Consider the following 20,603-nt stretch of genomic DNA (forward strand, 5'->3'; position numbering starts at 1 on the left):
GCTTGCATGCTCTCAGTTGGGCACTGGAGCTTTGGAAATGGTTTGCTTGTGTTTCCAGAGCTAATTGGAAGTCTCCAGCCAGCCTTTTTCTTGCGCCTCCCCCTTCCTCTGCTGCATCCCTGTCCCATTCAGTTCAGAGCTGCCGGTTGCCTGAAATATCAGATCAGCTGGTGGGTGTAGCTAAAAAAGGCACACACTGCAGAGGAAAAGGAAAATGTGTCTTTGACTTGTGTATCCTTACAGGCACATGTCAAGAAGAATGACAGTCCCAGAGGTTATATCAGGATCTAGTGTTATGCTCAGATGAGCGCATGGCCATCCTCAAATATTTTTCTGCCTCAGAAACTCTGCAATTACTTGCCTTCCCATACTTGCATTCCAGCATTTCAGAGATGAGTAGCAGGATATATGTGGTCATACAACATTATTCCATGATCAAGAATGCAGAGGTTATCAATGAGAAGGACTACTCAAGCTAGGAGAGGCTGCAGTACAGTTGGCTTTTCTATCCATTGGTTCTGCATCCATGGATTCAACTAATCAGGGCTTGAAGATATTTGCAAAAATCAATTTCTAAAACAGCAAAGCTGGATTTTGCTGTGCACCAAGCAAAATGCTGATATGTGCACATATACTGCAGCAGCCTTCTGCCATTTCACAGATCTCAGACTTTTCCCAGCACTTGAGTTGTCCACCACTTGATAAGGGATGTCATTTTACTATGTTATTGTATATAATAAAAATTGTGCATCCACGGATTTTGGTCTTGGACCCAAACCCACTGTGACCTGCTTTTGCTTGAGTCTACTGGGAAGGGCAAGATTTCATCAACACCACCTCCCTCCACTCTCTTCTCTCTCCCTGCTGACAATCTCTACCCTTTGAACACAGTTTGCAACAATTGAGATAAGGGAGAAAGTGGGACGCAAGGAAATAAACTGGTACATTTTTAAAGCAGGTAGAAAAGTGGAATGACAAAGGATTAATTCCTGCCAAAATGGGTCAGTTAACGGGTATGCAGCTAGTGAGACTTTGTGTCAACCACTTTCTTATATAGAGAGCAGAGCCTTTGGATTGTTTGGCCCCTCGGTTGATTCATTTCCCCCTTGTGAACACATAGAAACACTGGGCTGTGCTTCTGAAATCCAGGTTTTAAAGGGTTTTGGATGTGTTTGTCTATGCTGCTTTAGGAAGAGTTGTTTCAAAAGCACTATTTAAATACCAAGGACAAAGGAAGGCATATAAACAAGACCTCCCTTTGTACTTACCAAAGTTAACAGTTCTATTGTCAGAAGATAATGAGTAATTATAGGTAATACACTGAAAGGAGTGCTCTACTTCATTGAAGGCTTCCCACATTCTAGAGAAAACAGTTTCCAATATTTGCCTAGGAAACCAAATGTTAATGTCTGGGCTGGGAGAGAGCAATTTGCAATTGATGGTAGTGCCTTTCTAAGAAAGATGCCTTTCTTAGAAAGTAGTGGACACTGATGTCAATATTTGGATTTCAATTGAACGGTGTTTAGATTTGCTGATGCTCCTGTGTACCTTCAACCTACTCCAAGATGAACCTATCACGGTACTTTCTTAACAAGATTTATTGAGAGAGACTTAGTCATTTCCTTCATCAGAGGATGAGGGAGTTTCGCTTGCCCAATGTTACATGATGTGTTTCCGTGGCTGAGCAGAGATTTGAATCCTGGTTTCCAAGAGTCCTTGTCCAACACTCAGACCACTGTGCCATGCTGGTTTTCTGTTCTATCAAGTAGAGTTCAAAAACAACATCTTTTCCCCTTTTTATCATTGGATGAAGAGCTGTTCATACTGTAATGTTCTTGGCCACATGTATCCAAACGTTCATCTGTGAGATGTTAGAGGTTATGCAATTTGCACATGTATTATGATTAACATTAGCTCGTTCTAATTGGTTTTAAACTGTCTTGGTTGGATGTGCTTTTAGGCTTTTAAAATCTTATTGTCTCAGAACACTCTAAACTAGATTCGATTGCGTCTAACTGTTTTCAAATTAAACAGGTTATTTCTTTGGCTAAATATCTCAAATCAAAGGGGGAAATTGCCCATGCTCTTACCAGATTTGAAATGTTTTTTCCCCTTGATTCAAGCCTCTTTCATAAAAGAAAAGCAGCAGATTTATATAAATGGTTTATTCAGTTTAAATACGGTGATTGGAAATCCTCAAAACAGATTTGGGAATTAGAATTCCAAACTAAAATGCTGGACGCTGGATTTGTTCTGTTCTTTATAAATCTAGGTCAGCTTTTACTAAAGAAAATATTCTAAAAAGGTATCTCATTCTAAGTTTCCTTTATATGGAAGGGCTCATCACTTTCTGTTGGGAAAGTTGAAAGGCATACACACACACATACAGATATGGATTCACTGTCCACTGGTTTATAATTGTGTGTCTCAAGTATTAAGAAAAAACTCAAATATTACAAATCAAACAATATAATATAATTATCTCCAAAAATGTTGGTTTTCACTGCTGCACCTGTTTCATTGTTGCACCTTCAAGAGTTTCTGACTTAAAGTGACCCTAAGAGGTTTTCAAGTGGGGAATTGAACCCTGTTCTCTAGCACTTCTAAGACACCTGGGTGAAGAATTCACCCCAAGCTCTCCTCTGTATTCACAAGAGGCTCAAAATGTTTGCACAGCCTTAATTCAAATGGAGCTGAAGGAAAAGGCTGCAATTATGCAAAGTGGCCATGATCAAGCAATGGCAACCAGAGAGTGAGCCGCTGGGCTATTGATTGCTTGACCTGTATGAAATGAAATGGATGGTCTCAGCTGGGTCCAAACAGACAAATGAATTAAAACCTCCTCCTTACAGCCGAAGACTGACGTTAATGAAGATTACCACTATTGCTAATGTTTTTCTGTCTTCTAGAATGGAATTATCTGGCACAACAGGGTCAAAGGCACATCTCCAGCAGATACTTCCTATCCACCAGCTTGTCTCTTCTATTTCCGCTTGGTGTCTATATGCTGTACGTTTCTGCCTCACCAATCTGAAAAGGAGACCGCTGGCCTTGGAAAGCAACAGTAGCCCAAAAGAGGCTTCAGAAATGCAGGGTTCATCTACGCTGTATAATGAATGCAGTTTGGCACCACTTTTACTGCTGTGATTCCATGCTGGTGAAAGACTTTGCAAAACTGAAACTCCCAGGATTCCATAGTATGGAGCCCTTGTAGGTAAAATGACTTCAGACTGCATCAATTCTACAGTGTAAATGCACCTATAGTAATGTAGTCAGCAGCAGCTTGAAGTCTGGAGTCCAAAATGATGCCCACCACCCTAAATGGCCACTGAGCACAATTGTACTGTCCATTTGAATGCCATTTTCCTGCTTCTTGGCAGGGGGTTGGACTGGATGGCCCATGAGATCTCTTCCAACTCTATGATTCTATGATTTGTGTTTATTGTTTTTAACACCTGTGTTTTTAACTGGTGTTGATTTTGTGAATAGTTTAATAATATTTTCAGGTTTTACATTTCTTACATTTCCTATCTCCAAAATATTCTACAGATGGTCACATCAGTCATGCCTGGTCCGTTCTATTTTCACAATCCAAATGACTAGCTATTCTCTCTGAATTGTTGCAAGGTGCCTCAAATATCAGACTGGGAAAAAGGTGGGATGGAAATAAATATCATAATCATATTATTCGTAACTATTATAAGCCAATATGGTGGGATGGTTTGAGTACTGGATTACGAGACTAGAGACCAGGCTTTGAATCCCTGCTTGGCTGTGGGGACCCACTGTGTAAGGTCATTCTCTGTCAAAGCAAATGCTATCCTCATGTGAACCAATCTTGCCAAGAAAGCCTCATGAGTGAGTTGCCATAGGGTAGCTCTAACATGGAAATGACTTGAATGTACACAACAACAATAATGACAACAGTATAAACCTGGGCGATAATAGGCATGGCAGTGCTGTGTCCTGGTCAGTCCTGTGTCTTATTCTGCAAGGGCCAATTTTCTGCTTTTGGATTCCTCAGGGGGATGTACAGAAAACTCAAAACACCAAAAATTGGTAAAGTGCTATCAAAGCTAAACATTCGGGTTTTGCAATATGGAAGCATTTATATTAAGTTATAAGGGGAAAAGCAATCTATTAAAAAGGTGAGTGGAGGCATGGAGGTTCCAAGGGAGAACTTCCGATGTTGGAGGCTTCTTGGTCATGGCTTTCAGGTGATGTGGTTGGCTTATAAAATCATAGAATCATAGAATTGGAAGAGGCCTTGTGGACCATCCAGTCCAACCCCTGCCAAAAAGCAGGAAAATCACATTCAAAGCATACCCGACCGATGGCCATCCAGCCTCTGTTTAAAAGCCCCCAAAGAAGGAGCCTCCACCAGGCTTATTCTTTGGCTAATAAAACAACAGCCTGGAGGAATGAAGGGCTACAAACATTGCTTAGGACCATATTTTGCCCACCATGGCTTGTATTGTGGATGCAATGCCACAGCATTTCCCCTTTCTTTTAAAATTATTTTGTTAGAGAACAATTTATTTATTTTATTTCCATAATTTCTAGGCCGCCCTTCTCACCCGAAGGGACTCAGGGCGGCTCACAATCTGGCAAGATTCAATGCCAATATACAATACAGAAGATAAAACATAAGTAATTAAAACAATTAAACAGTTTAGCATAATACAATAAATACATTTAAAACAATACAATATAAAATACTTAAACCATTCATCCGCAAAACCTTGCACGTAAACCTTAATCCAGACCGGGTCATAGCCAACACAATTCACTCATTAAATGCTTGCTCACAGAGCCAGGTCTTCACCTTTTTCCTAAAACTCAGGAGGGGTTGGGGCTTGCACCAATCTGCGGACACAGCTATGCTTTGGATGCTTATTGTATTTATTTGATTAAAGATATATTATTCTTAAAGATATATTATTCTAACCCTAACCCAAAATGGACCAGAAGGTCCCAGGTTCAAATCCCGGGAGCGGAATGAGCGCCCGCTGTTAGCCCCAGCTCCTGCCAACCTAGCAGTTCGAAAACATGCCAATGTGAGTAGATCAATAGGTACCACTCCGGCAAGAAGGTAATGGCACTCCATGCAGTCATGCTGGCCACATGACCTTGGAGGTGTCTATGGACAATGCCAGCTCTTCGGCTTAGAAATGGAGATGAGTACCAACCCCCAGAGTGGGTCATCAGGGGGAACCTTTACCTTTACCTTATATTATTATTATATCTGAGCTTGAGAAAATTCCTTATGGAGTAGATCTCCCAGAATTCCCTAGATATGCATAGATGGGAAGGGATTCTGAGATGTGTTGTCTAAAAGACTGAAAGATTATGGAAGTTGTAGTAAGAAATTGTGTTGTACTGTTTATTTTTTTTGTAAGAAGTAAAATGAGATTTGGTTTTGCTTCCATTTGGAAATGTTTGCATTTATTAATAAGAAGTTTGTTTCCATGTGTGGGTGTGTTGTTACATTGGGTGAAGTGTGTGAGGAAACTGAATCAGAAATGTCTGATTTGGATGTGAAACATTGTGAGCATTGTATCAACTGGTTTATGTATTGACGTCAAAGAAGATCAGGCAATAGCAACCCAGAGAAAGGATAGGCAGGAAAGTCTTAGGCTGTGAAGGAAGTTACTAGTATCGAAAGGCAGAGGATGAGACTTCATGACTCTCCCAGAGCACATATTTTCTTTAATGTACCTCCAAAATATTCTGCACATGGTCACATCAGTCATGCCTGGTCCATTCTATTTTCACAATCTAAATGACTTGAATAATCCTCTCCAGTCTTTCATTTTGCTCCTTTTCTACTTGCCATTTTCTAGCAGATGTTGAACAAGCTGAGTCTTCAGCCTCCGTCAAATGCCAAGCTACACTATAGTATCAGGACAGAATAGCTCTGTTGGCTCTTAGGAACTTAAGAAAAGCTTAGCTTGCATATCCACCCAGAAACTTATCTCCTCCAGCATTCTGTTTCCTACAGTAGCTAAGCAGATGCCTCAGGGAAATACACAAGAAAGAAACAACGAACATATTAGCACTTTCCCACTGTTTTCCCCAAAGCTAGTTTTCAGGAGCCTGTTGTATCTTGTTTATCGACTTATGGTGAGTCCAATATTTCATGGGGGGGGGGGGGTTGGGGGGGGCAAGGAATACTCAGAGGTGGTTTTCCCAGTCCCTTCCTCTGAAATACATTAGCAGTCTCCCATCCAAGTACTAATTGGGGCTTCTAAGCGCAAACAGATTGCAGTACCTTTACAGTATTTTGTTCCATGTTTCTCTGGGGCAAGGATCTCTCTCTCTCTCTTGCCTATTGTTTATTTATTATTTATTTACAGCATTTATATTCTGCCCTTCTCACCCCGAAGGGGACTCAAGGCAGATCACATTACACATATAGGCAAACATTCAATGCCTTTTAACATAGAACAAAGACAAGACAAACATAGGCTCCGAGCGGGCCTCGAACTCATGACCTCCTGGTCAGAGTGATTCATTGCAGTGATTCATTGCAGCTGCTCTCCAGCCTGCGCCACAGCCCGAGCCCTGGCTAATCCCATGTTATATCTTATCCTCCAACACTTCATATATTAAAATTGGAGCATGTATGGCCAAACAACATCAGAATGTGGTCATGAGGGCAGAAGTTATTAACGAGGAAGAACAGAAAAACCCCGACAGACCGCAACAGTTTGCTTTTGCCCGATCCTACTCGGAAGGGCACAATTACTCCTCTTTCACCTCTTTCACCTGCTAAGCTGAGTACAAACTGCTTTTGCACTTTGAGCTCAATCAAACAAAAAAGGGGCAAATGGGAGGGAAAAGAAAGAAACGTTTAAAAAGTAGCTGGAAATGTAGAACAGGACAGTTTCTTCCAAATCAGGACAGTTGAAGGTTATGTTGCTTCTAGGTCTGGAGACAAGTTCAGCCCATGTCATTTTCCTACTTCTGATGCAGCTGTGTATAAATGGTGCCTCTTTCTCCATAGCCAAGGTTCAAGGCAAACTGAATTATTTTGGCACAAGAGGAGAAGAATCCCACAGGAATATCTGTATTACAGGCATGAAAAATACATCAAACTAACAAATTGCATAACATTCAACACTATGGTCTTTAGGCAAATTCTTTACTCTGCCTAATAATAGCACAATTGATACTGCTTGGAGGTAGCAGAGACTCATCGCTCCTAAAACAGCAGAGTCTTACAGACTCCAAATCCCACAATCTCCAATCCTGGTTATAGACTAAGATAATAAGAGTTGAAGTCCAAAAACATTTGGTGGGCCACAGATTGCTTGCCCCTGTTTTGGAGAAATCTAGGTCTGTGATTATTGTCGCATTCTGGTGGTAGTGAATTCTACTGATTGTATGGTATGTTTTTACGTTTTTCTCTTGAATATCAACAGAAAGGAGAAAAGCAAAATTGTAATGGGCAGGCTTCTCAAATGAAGCAAATCTATGGATACTGCTGGAATGCAGTTCCTGTTACCTCTGACCATTCCATGGTGACCGGGGCCAATGGGAGTTGCAACCCAAGAATGCTCCTTGTTGCAGCTCCAGCACCAGGTCCCTGCTCCTCAAGCCAGTTGCCAGCTGGGCCATAGTAAGAGCAAGGCTCACAGGGAAGCAACCCAAGCCTTGCATTCTTCTGCCAAGTATAATCAAAGGCTGGGACTGGAGCCAAGTCCATTTGAGAGCGCCTGGAAGAAGAATACAGGGAAAATGCAATTACATGAAGGATTAAAGTGGAGGCTTCCATATCTGATGCTGGTTTCTATTTTGAGTACGAAAGATACTGTAGTGGCTTAAAGCTCTTACCTCTCACACTTTAACTCTTTATTTAGCCATAGTAGTAGCATGCAGATTTTGGGGTGGTGGAAGTGGGGATGCATGCAAAACACTGTAGAATTAATGTAGTTTGACCCCATGTTAACTCAGTGTTATGGGGTCATAAGGGTTATAGTTTAGTAATGCACTAACACTTTTGACAGATAAGGCTGAGGACATTATAAAAGTACAACCCCCATATGCCATATTCCATATTTATTTATTTTTATGTTTATTAAAATAAGCATACAATGTAAATGTCTCTTGCATACAGTGATAATATTGGAACTTCTATTATATTTTCAAGCTTTTGAGAATTCGTTAACTTTTCTCACATATTATCTATATTTTAAGACTCTCTGGCAACTCTTTGAATAAGACAGATAAAACAATTAGACATTCTAAGTTAATATCAGTTTACTCTTTGCCTGTGGCCTTACAGGATCCTCTGTGGGTATTTCTACAGCCAGCTTAACTTTACTTTATTGTTGAGTTGTTGGATCACTGGCTGCCATTCTTTAACAAAATTCTCTAGTTGCTCTCTAATTTTTTTATCATGTCAGAAGTGACTTAAGAGCACACTGCAAATCATTTCTGGCTGTCTACAGAGACGTTGCCCAGGAGATGCCCAGATGTGTTGTTAGTAGCCTTTTCTCATGTCCCCACAAGCTAGAGCTGACAGACGGGAGCTCACCCCACTTCACGGATTTAAACCAACAACCTTCAGATCAGCAACCCAACCTTCAGGTCAGCAGTTAAGCTGGCACAAGGGTTTAACCTTAATCGTGTCATATAAAATAAAATTTTACTTAATTTCTTTTCTAATTCTTCATCTAGCATGTTCAAAAGATACATTTGTGGTGTCAATGCAAAGTTCGCATTTAGCATCTTTTCTAGATATAAGTGGATCTGTTGTCAATAGTTGCTTACTTTACTGCATGTCCACCACATGTGGTAAAATGTGCCTTTTTCGTTTCCACATTTCAATTTTTAAAGAGTAATAACTATCTCTTCTGGCTAGCCTACCCAGGTTGTCTTTAAACATTAATTTTAAGTGTCCTTTGTTTGATCTCTGTTTTGTATGTTTTAGTATGTATTTTGTAGAGATAAGTTTTGGTGTGTAACTTTTATGGAGGCATGTTTTAGCATGTGTTTTTGTAATGTTTTTGTTGTGCTTATGTATTTTAATTGTTTTGTAACCTGCCTCAAGCCATGAGGGTAGGTGGATAAGAAATTAAATTGTTGTTGTTGTTGTTGTTGTTGTTGTTGGAATATGGCATAGTAAAGGATGGGGAAAATGTGTCCCATGAGCCGCATGTGGCTCCCATGGCTGCTTTTTAAAAAAATGCATTGCTTCCCAGGTCATTTTGAACTCAGGAGCAATTTATTTTCTAACAAAAAGGGGGTTTCCTGTTGCCAAAAAAAAGGTCCTTGATGAGAAGAGGATGAATCAAAATTGCTTCATAACATTGAGCAGTTATTGTATCAAACTACAGTAGAGTCTCACTTATCCAACACTCACTTATCCAACGTTCTGGATTATCCAACGCATTTTTGTAGTCAGTTTTCAATACATCGTGATATTTTGGTGCTAAATTCGTAAATACAGTAATTACTACATAACATTACTGCGTATTGAACTACTTTTTCGGTCAAATTTGTTGTATAACATGATGTTTTGGTGCTTAATTTGTAAAATCATAACCTAATTTGATGTTTAATAGGCTTTTCCTTAATCCGGCCTTATTATCCAACATATTCACTTATCCAACATTCTGCTGGCCCGTTTATGTTGGATAAGTGAGACTCTACTGTGCATTCTTCCTACAGTGGGGTTACTGGTCATATTCAGTCCTCTTTTGGCTGTGATTTTAGATGGGGAAGTTGGTGCCTTAAGAAATTTTTGTACTTCTGGAAACCTAGATCTTCCTTTTCTCAGTAGTGCTATTTTAACTTCAGGTCTGTTGTCATTCACCGTCTAAGTTTGCCATTGAAGTAAGGATGGGAATTTGGTCGGCCTCCACATATTCTTGGGTTGCAACTCTCAAATGCCCTACCAATGGTAACCAGTGAAGGTGAAATACTAGGGAGTGCAGTTCAGCAACATCTGGAAGGTGTGTTTTGCATTCATGTAGGAAATGTGTGGTATGAATAAAGACACTTGGTGCATTCTGCCATGCTTTTCTGTGCTCCTTAACAGTGGCAACTAATATATGCATATGACATTTATATAATACCCCTCGTGGCATTTGGCAATGAACAAAAGTAGGTTAAACCAGAAGGCAGTCCTTAAGAACTAGATTACAGCAGTTCTCAGCATTTCTGCAACACTATATGCTACTGATTTTAATAAACCCATCTGGGCCCAATCCACTAAGCCTTACGATTTGCATCCCGTTTCAGCCAGGATGGTTACACAATGACTTGTATTTTCACATCTGCTAAGCATCTGTGCTCCTGGCAACATCATGTTCTCTGACACTGGGCTGGCAAAACAGTGATTCTCAGCCATCCTTAAATATTTACTTGATGAAATAGTAACATTTAGAACTATATCGTCACATGTTGTTGTTTTCTTCATAAACTTTGGGTTCATAGGAAGTTGTCTTGCATTAGTAAAGGCAACCGTCTATTTAGCTGAGTATTGTCTACACTGGCAAGAGTGGCTTCTACCAGGATTCTGGAAGGAATTTTTCCCAGCTCTCTTTGGAGTCACCGGAGATTGAACCCATAACCCTTTCCAAGCAAAACATGAGCTCTACCGTTTTATTAAAGTGCTGCCCTAACTTGCAACCCCAAATGAAGACGGTACATCAGCCTAAAAACCGAGGAAAGCAATGAGATTTCAACCCATATTTAAGTCATATTCAAAAGCAGATTTCAGTATGAAATATGAAGTTACCTGGATTCAAACTTTAGCTTTCTTATTTGAGGAAAGGCTTTTAATTACATATATGCTAATTTGCTCCAGAGCTGAGAAATATTATAGAGGTCAGCCGTTAACTGTAAATTCTTCTTTGTTTGAGAGAATTTTCAGTTTGAGTCCAGTTTAAAGCTAACCAGAACAAGTAGAAAATGCCTTGAAATGGCTCAGCAATTTTTAGCATCTGCACTGGCCATCCTAGAATTCAAGCTGCTAAGACTTTATTGCACAAGGCAGGCAAGCCACACATTGCGGCCAGAAAGTTGCCCTTGGCGATGTTCCTATCAGATGATACCATGTACATCCTGCTACCTGTTTGCTTCTTCCCTTTTATTCTCCCTTCTGAAAAAGTAAAATACATCCATGGCTGCCTATCCAGCCACATTGTGTGATGGGTCTCTTCCACTCCTGTACGAGCATTATGGTGAGCAATGAGCATCATTAAAGTGAATAAAAAGGATGAGATTATCCTCCCTCCCTCCTCTGGCTTTTCTCTTTTTATTTTGTATCTTATATTTCTATTGCCTCTTATGTTTTTAAATTTTGCAATTGCACTAAAATACAAATAAAATTAATTAAAATTAATTAATTAAAAATAATGAACAGTAATAGTGTGGGGAGGTAGAGTTACAAGGGGGTGCAGAGGTATATTGCAGGACTATAACTTTGCAAATTGGTTCAATTGTGCTAATGAAGAGAAGTGCAATATCGTGGATACTCAGCTGGGGTATGTATCCACTATCAACATTAAAATGACTATAAATGGAATAACAGGCTCGTGTGATAAAGTCCTCTGTCTTCCCTGCCATGATGAGATCCATTATTTCAACAATAGTAAAGCAGCGGGTTAAACCGCTGAGCTTCTGAACTTGTTGAAAGAAAGGCCAGTGGTTTGAATCCGGGGAGTGGGGTGAGCTTCTGCTGTTAGCCCCAGCTTCTGCCAACCTAGCAGTTCAATACCATGCAAATGTGAGTAAATCAATAGGTACTGCTCCGGCAGAAAGGTAATGGTACTCTATGCAGTCATGGTGGCCACATGACCTTGGATGTGTCTAGGGACTTTGACATAGAAATGGAGAAGAGCACCAACCACCAGAGCCGGACTCGACTAGACTTAATGTCAAGGGGAAACCTTTACCCTTTACCTTTAAAACCTTATAGATTTGTATTTCTCTATATCAGTTCTGAACCTGTGGGTCCCCAGATGTTTTGGCCTTCAACTCCCAGAAATCCTAACAGCTAGTAAACTGGGAGTTGTAGGCCAAAACACCTGGGTACACATAGGTGACCCACCTGAGGACCCACTGCTTTATATAGATCAACATATGATAATTTTATGTTTCGTCTTATCTTTTATTTATTTTTATTTGCCAATTCACTTCCTCTTTGAAGGAGCAATGTGTAAAATCAGTGGTGACTGGCCCTTTCCAGATCAGTGAGGCAGCAAATCTATTTCACATTTTAGCTTCAGTGGTAAAGAAGCAATCTAAGGTGCTAAAGTTTACCCCATCACAGGATCAGCAACCTGGATAGCTCCTCACAGTTTGAGTCAAAATGTGGGCTGGAGGCACTACAACATTGACATGGAAGTTGCCAGCTGTCGCTGCATTAAAACAGCTAGGAATGCTTGGTTTTTCTTAGTCTTCCTACTGATGGTTGCCCTTCTGGATTCCCATGTACACAGTTCTGGAAGAGCAGAGCCAGTCTTTGTCTTGCCTATTTTCTAATACGGCACCCAACCCCATTTTCAGATTGTTTTCCTCTCCCATGTGGATAGCATGCATTTCATCTCATTCAAAGGACCTTCAAATCAGTCCTTTCTCACACTAAAGAGCCACCGCTGCAGACAAAGCTTATCTCAGCTTGACTTTTACCCAGATCCCTCTTAAATCCTTGTTCTTCAGCTTAGTGAGGATGGGGAGCTGCCTTCGTTCTTCACCTCCCCCCAGCAATAAGGGATTGAAACAAATCTGTGAAGCAAATGTGGGTCAGCCTGCTTTAAAAAGAAGTCTGATGTGACAAAGTGGGGGGAAAAATCTTTTGGCACTTTCTCCCACAACCCACATAAAGAATTTGTAATGCATATACCAATGTTTACTGTTTATGATATCTCTTGACCATAGTCTACTGTGTTCTTTCCACTTGTTTGTTGTTGGTCTCCTCCAAGACTGATATTCCTTCCCTCCCTCCTTTCTATGAAAGTAGGTAAATGGGATGAAATTGTCCACAATACAAGACAATTCTCTTTTGACCCTAATAGCACAATCTATTGCTCATTTCCACGGGAAAATTCAGAGCAAACAATGTCATTTCCTCAATGCTCTTAAGGGGCCTTGCATGACAATAGGTGGGATGCTCTACTCTTATCTCCATACTGGTATTATCTGATCAAATTGGATAAAGTCCTGTGTCCTTTTGGAATGCATTCGCATATGCAATAACACATGAATGCTTTCTTTTAGGGGAAAACAAGGATAAATGGGGTTTTCCCACTGAAGATTTGGGAATGCACAGGCATCAGGAAGCTTAATAAAAAGAAGGAAACAGAAGGAATACAATAGACCATAGCTTTCCAAAGCATGTGTTGCATCACGTTAGTGTCAGCTGCAGTGTGTAGGTGTGTAATGAAAAAATGTCAACAATCTTAGAAATTATCATCTTACAAATCATATACAGTAGAGTCTCACTTATCCAAGCCTCGCTTATCCAAGTTTCTGGATTATCCAAGCCATTTTTGTAGTCAATGTTTTCAATATATCGTGACATTTTGGTGCTAAATTCGTAAATACAGTAATTACAACATAACATTACTGTGTATTGAACTGCTTTTTCTGTCAAATTTGTTGTAAAACACGATGTTTTGGTGCTTAATTTGTAAAATCATAACCTAATTTGATGTTTAATAGGCTTTTCCTTAATCCCTCCTTATTATCCAAGATATTCGCTTATCCAAGCTTCTGCTGGCCCATTTAGCTTGGATAAGTGAGACTCTACTGTACTTTTAAATATATTCATGAAAGCTTCTTAGGAAAAATATTGTACCACCATATATTTAGTTATTACAATTTATATATGTGTCTGTATCTCTTATAAGGGGTTGGTTTAACCTCTGGTTGGCTAGTAAAACTGAATTACTGTGTCGCAAAATGTCTAAAAAGTGTGTTGCTAACATGAAATGTTCGGAAAGCTCTGCAATTGACTCTCCATTAACCAGCACTTATGGTAGTAGTTTGCAACCTGTGGGTCCCCAGGTGTTTTGGCCTACAACTCCCAGAAATCCCAGCCAGTTTACCAACTGTTAGGATTTCTGGGAGTTGAAGGCCAAAACATCTGGGTTCCCACAGGTTGAGTACCACTGGCCTATGGGGTATGGTAGATGCCAGATAAATGTAGTTTCTGATTGCTTGAGAGTTACTATCAAAGATAGGACTTTAGCCTATACTATACCATGCCATAAATTTTAATATTAGTATTGAAATACAGCAATTAAAAACCATTAAATACAAACCCAACCTAATGTAACATAGTTTTACAGCATTATAAAAACAGTGTTGTGAATGCAGTGTGCAGTATATCTTCAAATGTTATGGTTGCTAAAAGGATTCAGTTGCTGTGGCGCAGGCTGGTGAGCAGCCTACTGCAATAAATCACTCTGACCATGAGGTCATGAGTTCGAGGCCAGCCTGTGGCGGGGTGAGCACTCGTCAATTAAAAAATAAAAAATAGCCCCTGCTCATTGCTGACCTAGCAACTCGAAAGATAGTTGCATCTATCAAGTAGGAAATAAGGTACCACTTATAAAGTGGGGAGGCAAATTTAACTAATTTATGACGTTGGAATGAGGAAGTGCCATCACAGTGGATGATGAAGCAGCTGCTCCCCTCTGTGGCCAGAATCGAACATCCCCTCAGGAGAAGGTTAAATTGCCTCTGCGTCTGTCTCTGTCTCGGTTCTATGTGTATATGGGCATTGAATGTTTGCCTTATATGTATATAATGTAATCTGCCCTGAGTCCCCTTCGGGGTGAGAAGGGCGGAATATAAATGCTGTAAATATATAAATAAATAAATAAATAAATAAATATTATTTATTTATTACATTTATATCCTGCTCTTCTCACCTTGAAGGGGACTCAAAGCGGCTTACAAATTACATTCATATACAATGCATTATATTATTAGCATAGTACGATACTAGCATTAAATTACTATATTGTACTATATCATTATATTGCAATATTATTAGTAATATTACATTAAATATATAATATATAATTAATATTATTAAATTGTATTATTATCAATATTAAATCATAATACACTATATTATCAATATTATATGTATATACAATATATATTATTATAAATTATGTTGTATTATATACTATATATATATATATATATAAGCATAGTAACATATTTAACTGAGAGTCTACTTTGCATAAGAAATAATTTTATTCAAAATGGATAAAGATCTGCCATTGCTCCATCTCCATCTCCTTTTTGATATTTTTAGAGTCCCTTCTGATTGCTGTAAACAAGCACATGTGCATGTGTGCAAAGAAAGTAAAATGCTTTGTGTTAGGAATGGGCATTGTGTGTTGACAAAGTGCACATCACCATTGGCGATGCTGGAAAAGGTTGCTAGAAGTTGAACATCTCAAGGGCTACATTTTGTCCACACCTCCCTTATGTTTGCTGTTACTACTGGCTGTCCGGTTGTAAATGGTAACTCTATGGATGGCAGACCTTCAAAAGACCTTGAGATTACCAGCAAACTTAGGCCCATAGTTTCCTTGAATCAATCCATCTGTAGTGTGGGCTTCCTTTTTTCCTACTGCCTTTCATCATACCAAGCTATCTTCACTGGAAAAGTGAGTCATGTCTCCTCATGATATGTTGAAAGCATGACAGTTTCCATTTAGTCATCTTCCAGGATCAGTTCAAGGTTGATCTGCTCTTGAATCCATTTATTTGTCTTTTTGGCAACCCATGGTATCTGTAGACATCTTCTCCAGCTCCACATTCCAAATGGGTTGATCTGACAGATGGGAGCTCACCCCATCTCGCAGATTTGAACCAGCAACCTTCAGGTCAGCAATCCAGCCGGCACAAGGGTTTAACCTATTGCACCACCAGCTATATGTTGTAAACCACCCTGAGTCCCCATGGAGAGATAGGGCAGGATAAAAAAATGTTGTTTTTTTATTATTATTATTATTATTATTATTATTATTATTATTATTATTCAATTCCCAAGATCTTTTACTATATATATGCAAACATAGTGAACTCAAGGAATAATCCCAAACACGTCTGCTCCCAAGCATTTCAGATCAGCGATACCCAATCCATCAATTCCTTTGTAATGCCAGCCACATTTTATGTTCATACCTTCTTCCTGTGCCTCTTATCCTTCCCTTTCTTCCTTTACCTGTTCTGCTGTATGAATCTGCTTTACAGAATAATTTTCGTGTGGTTCTTCTGTAGAAAGCATTGTTCTCCTTTTCATTAGAAAAAAAATGCAGAAGTATGTGCAAGGCAGTGGTTTGAGTGTTGGGACTGCAATTCTAGAGACCTAAGTTCTAAACCTATTTTTAGTTACTTACTGTATTTTTACTATGCTCTATCCCAGCCCCGAAGGAGACTCAGAGCGGCTTCCAAATTGGCAATAATTCAATGACACATTAATATAAACACACACGAAATTACAATATACGAGCATTAAAATCATGAAAATAATAAAACACTAGCATATAAATACTTTAAATAAGCTGTTTAAACAGTGCACATAGACCCGAAATCATAATCCAGAAGCCGTTCCAATCACATTGCATTCACTTCATAGCTGCATATATGTTAATGTGGGATTTGTGTATTGGTAGTGTTTAAATGAGATTTGTGTCTTACTTGTATTGCATACTGATTGCATCATCCAGAGTGTAACATAGTCTGGAAAGAGTTAATTACTAAGAAGCTGTGATGTGCTTGATGTATGGCTGGAACCAGGGAGTGTCCAGACACAAGTGTGTGTGCATTGCTGATTGCGTTCAGTTCAGTTCTGAGTCGAGTGCTGTCTGCCTGGAGTGAGTGTCAAGTCCTGTGTTCGTCCATTGTCTGCAAGTCTGTTTGTCTTGTTTATTACTGCTTACAGTAAAACTTGTATATAGTTTTACCATTGTCTCTTGGTGTCACTTCGTTCTGCGTTCCACTGATTCCATCCAACTGCTGCTGCACTGCAAATTACTCTGACAATATAGACCTGTACTATTCTCCAAACACTTGGTTCCATAGTCAGGTCTTAATTTGGGTTAAAAACATAGCATAGGGTCTGGAGAACAAGCCCTATGAGGAGCGGCTTAAAGAGCTGGGCATGTTTAGCCTGCAGAAGAGAAGGCTGAGAGGAGACATGATAGCCATGTACAAATACGTGAAGGGAAGTCATAGGGAAGAGGGAGCAAGCTTGTTTTCTGCTGCCCTGCAGACTAGGACACGGAACAATGGCTTCAAACTACAGGAAAGGAGATTCCACCTGAACATCAGGAAGAACTTCCTCACTGTGAGGGCTGTTCGACAGTGGAACTCTCTCCCCGGGGCCGTGGTGGAGGCTCCTTCCTTGGAGGCTTTTAAGCAGAGGCTGGATGGCCATCTGTCGGGGGTGCTTTGAATGCGATTTCCTGCTTCTTAGCAGGGGGTTGGACTAGATGGCCCATGTGGTCTCTTCCAACTCTACTATTCTATGATTCTATGATAGCTAAAAACACATGATGATTATATATAAAATACACATATTTGCCTTCTCTGCCAAAGAGTGCTGTTGCATCAACACACTACAACTCCCAGGATCTTATAGCATTGAGCCATGGCAATTCCAAGTGGTGCCAAACTGCATTCATTATAGTGCAGTCATTGAGTCCCATGCTTGAGTCCTCCAGTTTTTTTGGACTTCAACTCCCAGAAGCCTCAGCTTCCTTGGCCAATGAACAAGGATTCTCGGTGTTGAAGTCCAAACACTGGAGATGCACCTAGAGAAGGCTGACACATAATTACACATCATTAAAAAATACAGACCCATAATAGAAGTGCCAAACTGCATTCATTACAGTGCAATCATTGATTCCCATGCTTGAATCTTCCAGGTTTTTGGACTTCAACACCCAGAAGCCTCAGCTTCCCTGGCCAATGAGCAGGGATTCTGGGAGTTGAAGTCCAAACACTGAAGACGCACTTAGAGAAGGCTAAGTGACACATAATTACACATCATTAAAAAAAACCGGAACGAGGATATGAAGTATCTTCCTTAGGCCAACAAGAAGACATAATAATATATTAAAGGAGGGGCGAGAGAAGTGAAGGACGTAGGCAAGGAAGTTGGGTTAGCGACGCGCATGCGCACGGCTTTTTTCAGCGTGACAGGGCGGGGGAAAGAGGAAAGAGGAGTGGGCGGAGCCTTGGAAAGAAGGCGGGGCGAGAGAGGGGAGGAGAGAGTTCTCGTTTCCTTATGTAAAGCGGGAGGGAAAGGCAGGGAGTGCGCATGCGCGGGCCCTCAACGGCTCCTCGCTGCCTGGAGCGCGCGGCCCAGCTCTTCCCCATCTGCAGGGCGCATGCGCGGACGCGTGCCTGACTGACTGACTGACTGGGAGAGAGCCAGCTTCAGTCAGTCAGAGGCAGAGCGAGAGGGAGGAATAATCTTGCTGCTTCGGACCTGGAATTCCTGTCGCTTTTCTCCACCTCTTCGAGCCTTTTTCCTCTCCCTCCACACCCCCCCAAACCCCGGCTTTTGGGGGGGTCCTTTAGGAGGGAGGGGGGCCGCTTTGCAAGTTAGTACTTGGCTGAAGAGAAGGAGGGAAAGGGGGGGGGCGTGAGGGTCTTTTTGGCGGGGAGTTTGTGGGTTGGAGGGAGGGAAAGCAGTCCCCTTCAGGCCACGCTTGTGAGGGGAAGGGGCCTTTGTGGGGTCTGTGATGGAAAATGTCAAAAAGGTTGTGTGTGTGTGTGTGTGTGAAAGAGAGTGTATAGGAAAATGTCAGAAAAGCGTGTGGGTATGTGTGAGAGAGACAGTGTTGTGTGTGTGTCAAAAAAATGTCATAAAGATGGTGTGCCTAAGTGTGTGTGTGATATATATACACATACCTATATATCAGGCATGGGCAAACTTCGGCCCTCCAGGTGATTTGGACTTCAACACACACAATTTCTAACAGCCTACTGGCTGTTAGGAACTGTGGAAGTTTAAGTCCAAAACATCTGGAGGGCCGAAGTTTGCCCATGCCTGATATGTGTGCATATATATATATATATATATACACACACCTCTTTCCGCATGGAAAGAAGCCAGGAAGTCCAGCCAGAGGTTCAATGACAGAGATTGTATGTTTGTGTGTGATAGATAGATATGAATGAAAGCAAATCTCCCTTTCTCTGTAGAGAGGAGCCTGGAAGTCCAGCCAGAGGTTCAAAGAGAAAGAGAGATAAAGCATGTACATGTATATGTTATATATGATACATATAGCTATATAGATAGGTGTGTGTGTGTGTGTGTGTGTGAACCTCCCTTTTTCCCCATGGAAAGGAGCCTGTAAGTCCAGCCAAAGGTTCAAAGAGAGAGATAGAGCAAGTGTATGTGATATATGATATATAAATATTATATGTCTGTGTGTGTGAGTGTGACCCTTCCTTTTTCCCCATAGAAAGGAACCTGGAAGTCCAGCCAGAAGTTCAAAGAGAAACTTTATATATATGAACCTCCCTTTTCCCCATAGAAAGAAACCTAGAAGTCCAGCCAGAGGTTCAAAGAGAAGGGACAGAGCATGTGCATGTTGAGCCTCCCTTTTCCCCATTGAAAGGTTCAAAGAGAAAGAGAGATAGTGTATGTATGTGTGTAAACCCTGTTTCCTTATAGAAAGGAGCCCTGAAGTCTAGCCAGAGGTTCAACGAGAGAGATAGTGTATGTGTGTATGCATTTAATAGATTGATAGATAGATATGAATGAGAATAGGCTCCTTTCCCCATAGAAAGGTGCCTGGATGTCCAGCCAGAGGTTCAAAGAGAGTGATAGAGCAAGTGCATGTAATATTTATAGATATATCTAAGTGTGAATCCCCCCTCTTTTTCCCATAGAAAGGATCCTGGAAATCCAGCCAGGAGTGTATTTGTGTGTGTAATATGTATACATGGGTGCAAACCCCTGTTTCCCCATAGAAAAGAGCCTAGAAGTCCACCTAGACGTTCAAAGAGAGATAGAGTGTATGCATGTACATTCTATCTATCTATCTATCTATCTATCTATCTATCTATCTGAGCATGAACCCCAATTTTCCCATAGAAAGGAGCCTGGAAGTCCAGCTAAAGATTCAAATTGTGTGTGTGATGTGTCGAAGGGACCGAGTTCTTCACACCACCTCCCTGCTAAGGAGATCAAGAAAGATCTAGTCAGAGATTTTGCTTTCTAAAAGAAAAAAAGAAAGGGGGTGGGGAAGAGTGGGTAGGGATTCTGCAGCTGAAATAGAGAATAATCTGAAGGACTGGAAGGCACGCCCTCTTATTTTTAAAGCGAGGGCATTTGGAGGGACTGTTGAAGCAGTCACAAGGTATAGTAGGGGAGGCAGCTAGTTTGAGAGCCCCCTCCCCCCCCTTCGTAGAGAATCAGTGTTGCTGGGAGGGATCTAGGCTTCTGATTAGGTCCCACAAGGGAAGAATGATCCAAGAATGAGTCAGTTTAGATAACCTGTTTTATTAAATGATGACTATGAATATGGAATTGAGTCTAGAATGGGAATTCAGCGAGGAAGAGGATGTCTGCCTTAATTTAGGAAGCGCATCCTGGAGGGACATGGTCT

The 20,603-nt window shown here is 40.7% G+C and overlaps 1 protein-coding gene across 3 annotated transcripts in view; it reads left to right on the plus strand.

Annotated features, from left to right (window-relative positions):
• The window catches only part of asap1 (ArfGAP with SH3 domain, ankyrin repeat and PH domain 1), a 168,192-nt gene that overhangs the window by 29,522 nt on the left and 118,067 nt on the right, over positions 1–20,603 (plus strand). Inside the window, exon 1 of one of the 3 annotated variants that reach the window (XM_062980025.1) lies at positions 18,368–18,587. The exons of the other annotated variants lie outside the window; for them this stretch is intronic. The gene's annotated coding sequence lies outside the window, so the exon portion shown is untranslated. Of the gene's footprint in view, positions 1–18,367; positions 18,588–20,603 lie in introns of those variants that run through there. 3 annotated transcript variants of the gene reach the window in all.

Source organism: Anolis carolinensis, chromosome 4 (genome assembly GCF_035594765.1).
Source record: "Anolis carolinensis isolate JA03-04 chromosome 4, rAnoCar3.1.pri, whole genome shotgun sequence".
Classification (NCBI taxonomy): Eukaryota; Metazoa; Chordata; class Lepidosauria; order Squamata; family Dactyloidae; genus Anolis; species Anolis carolinensis.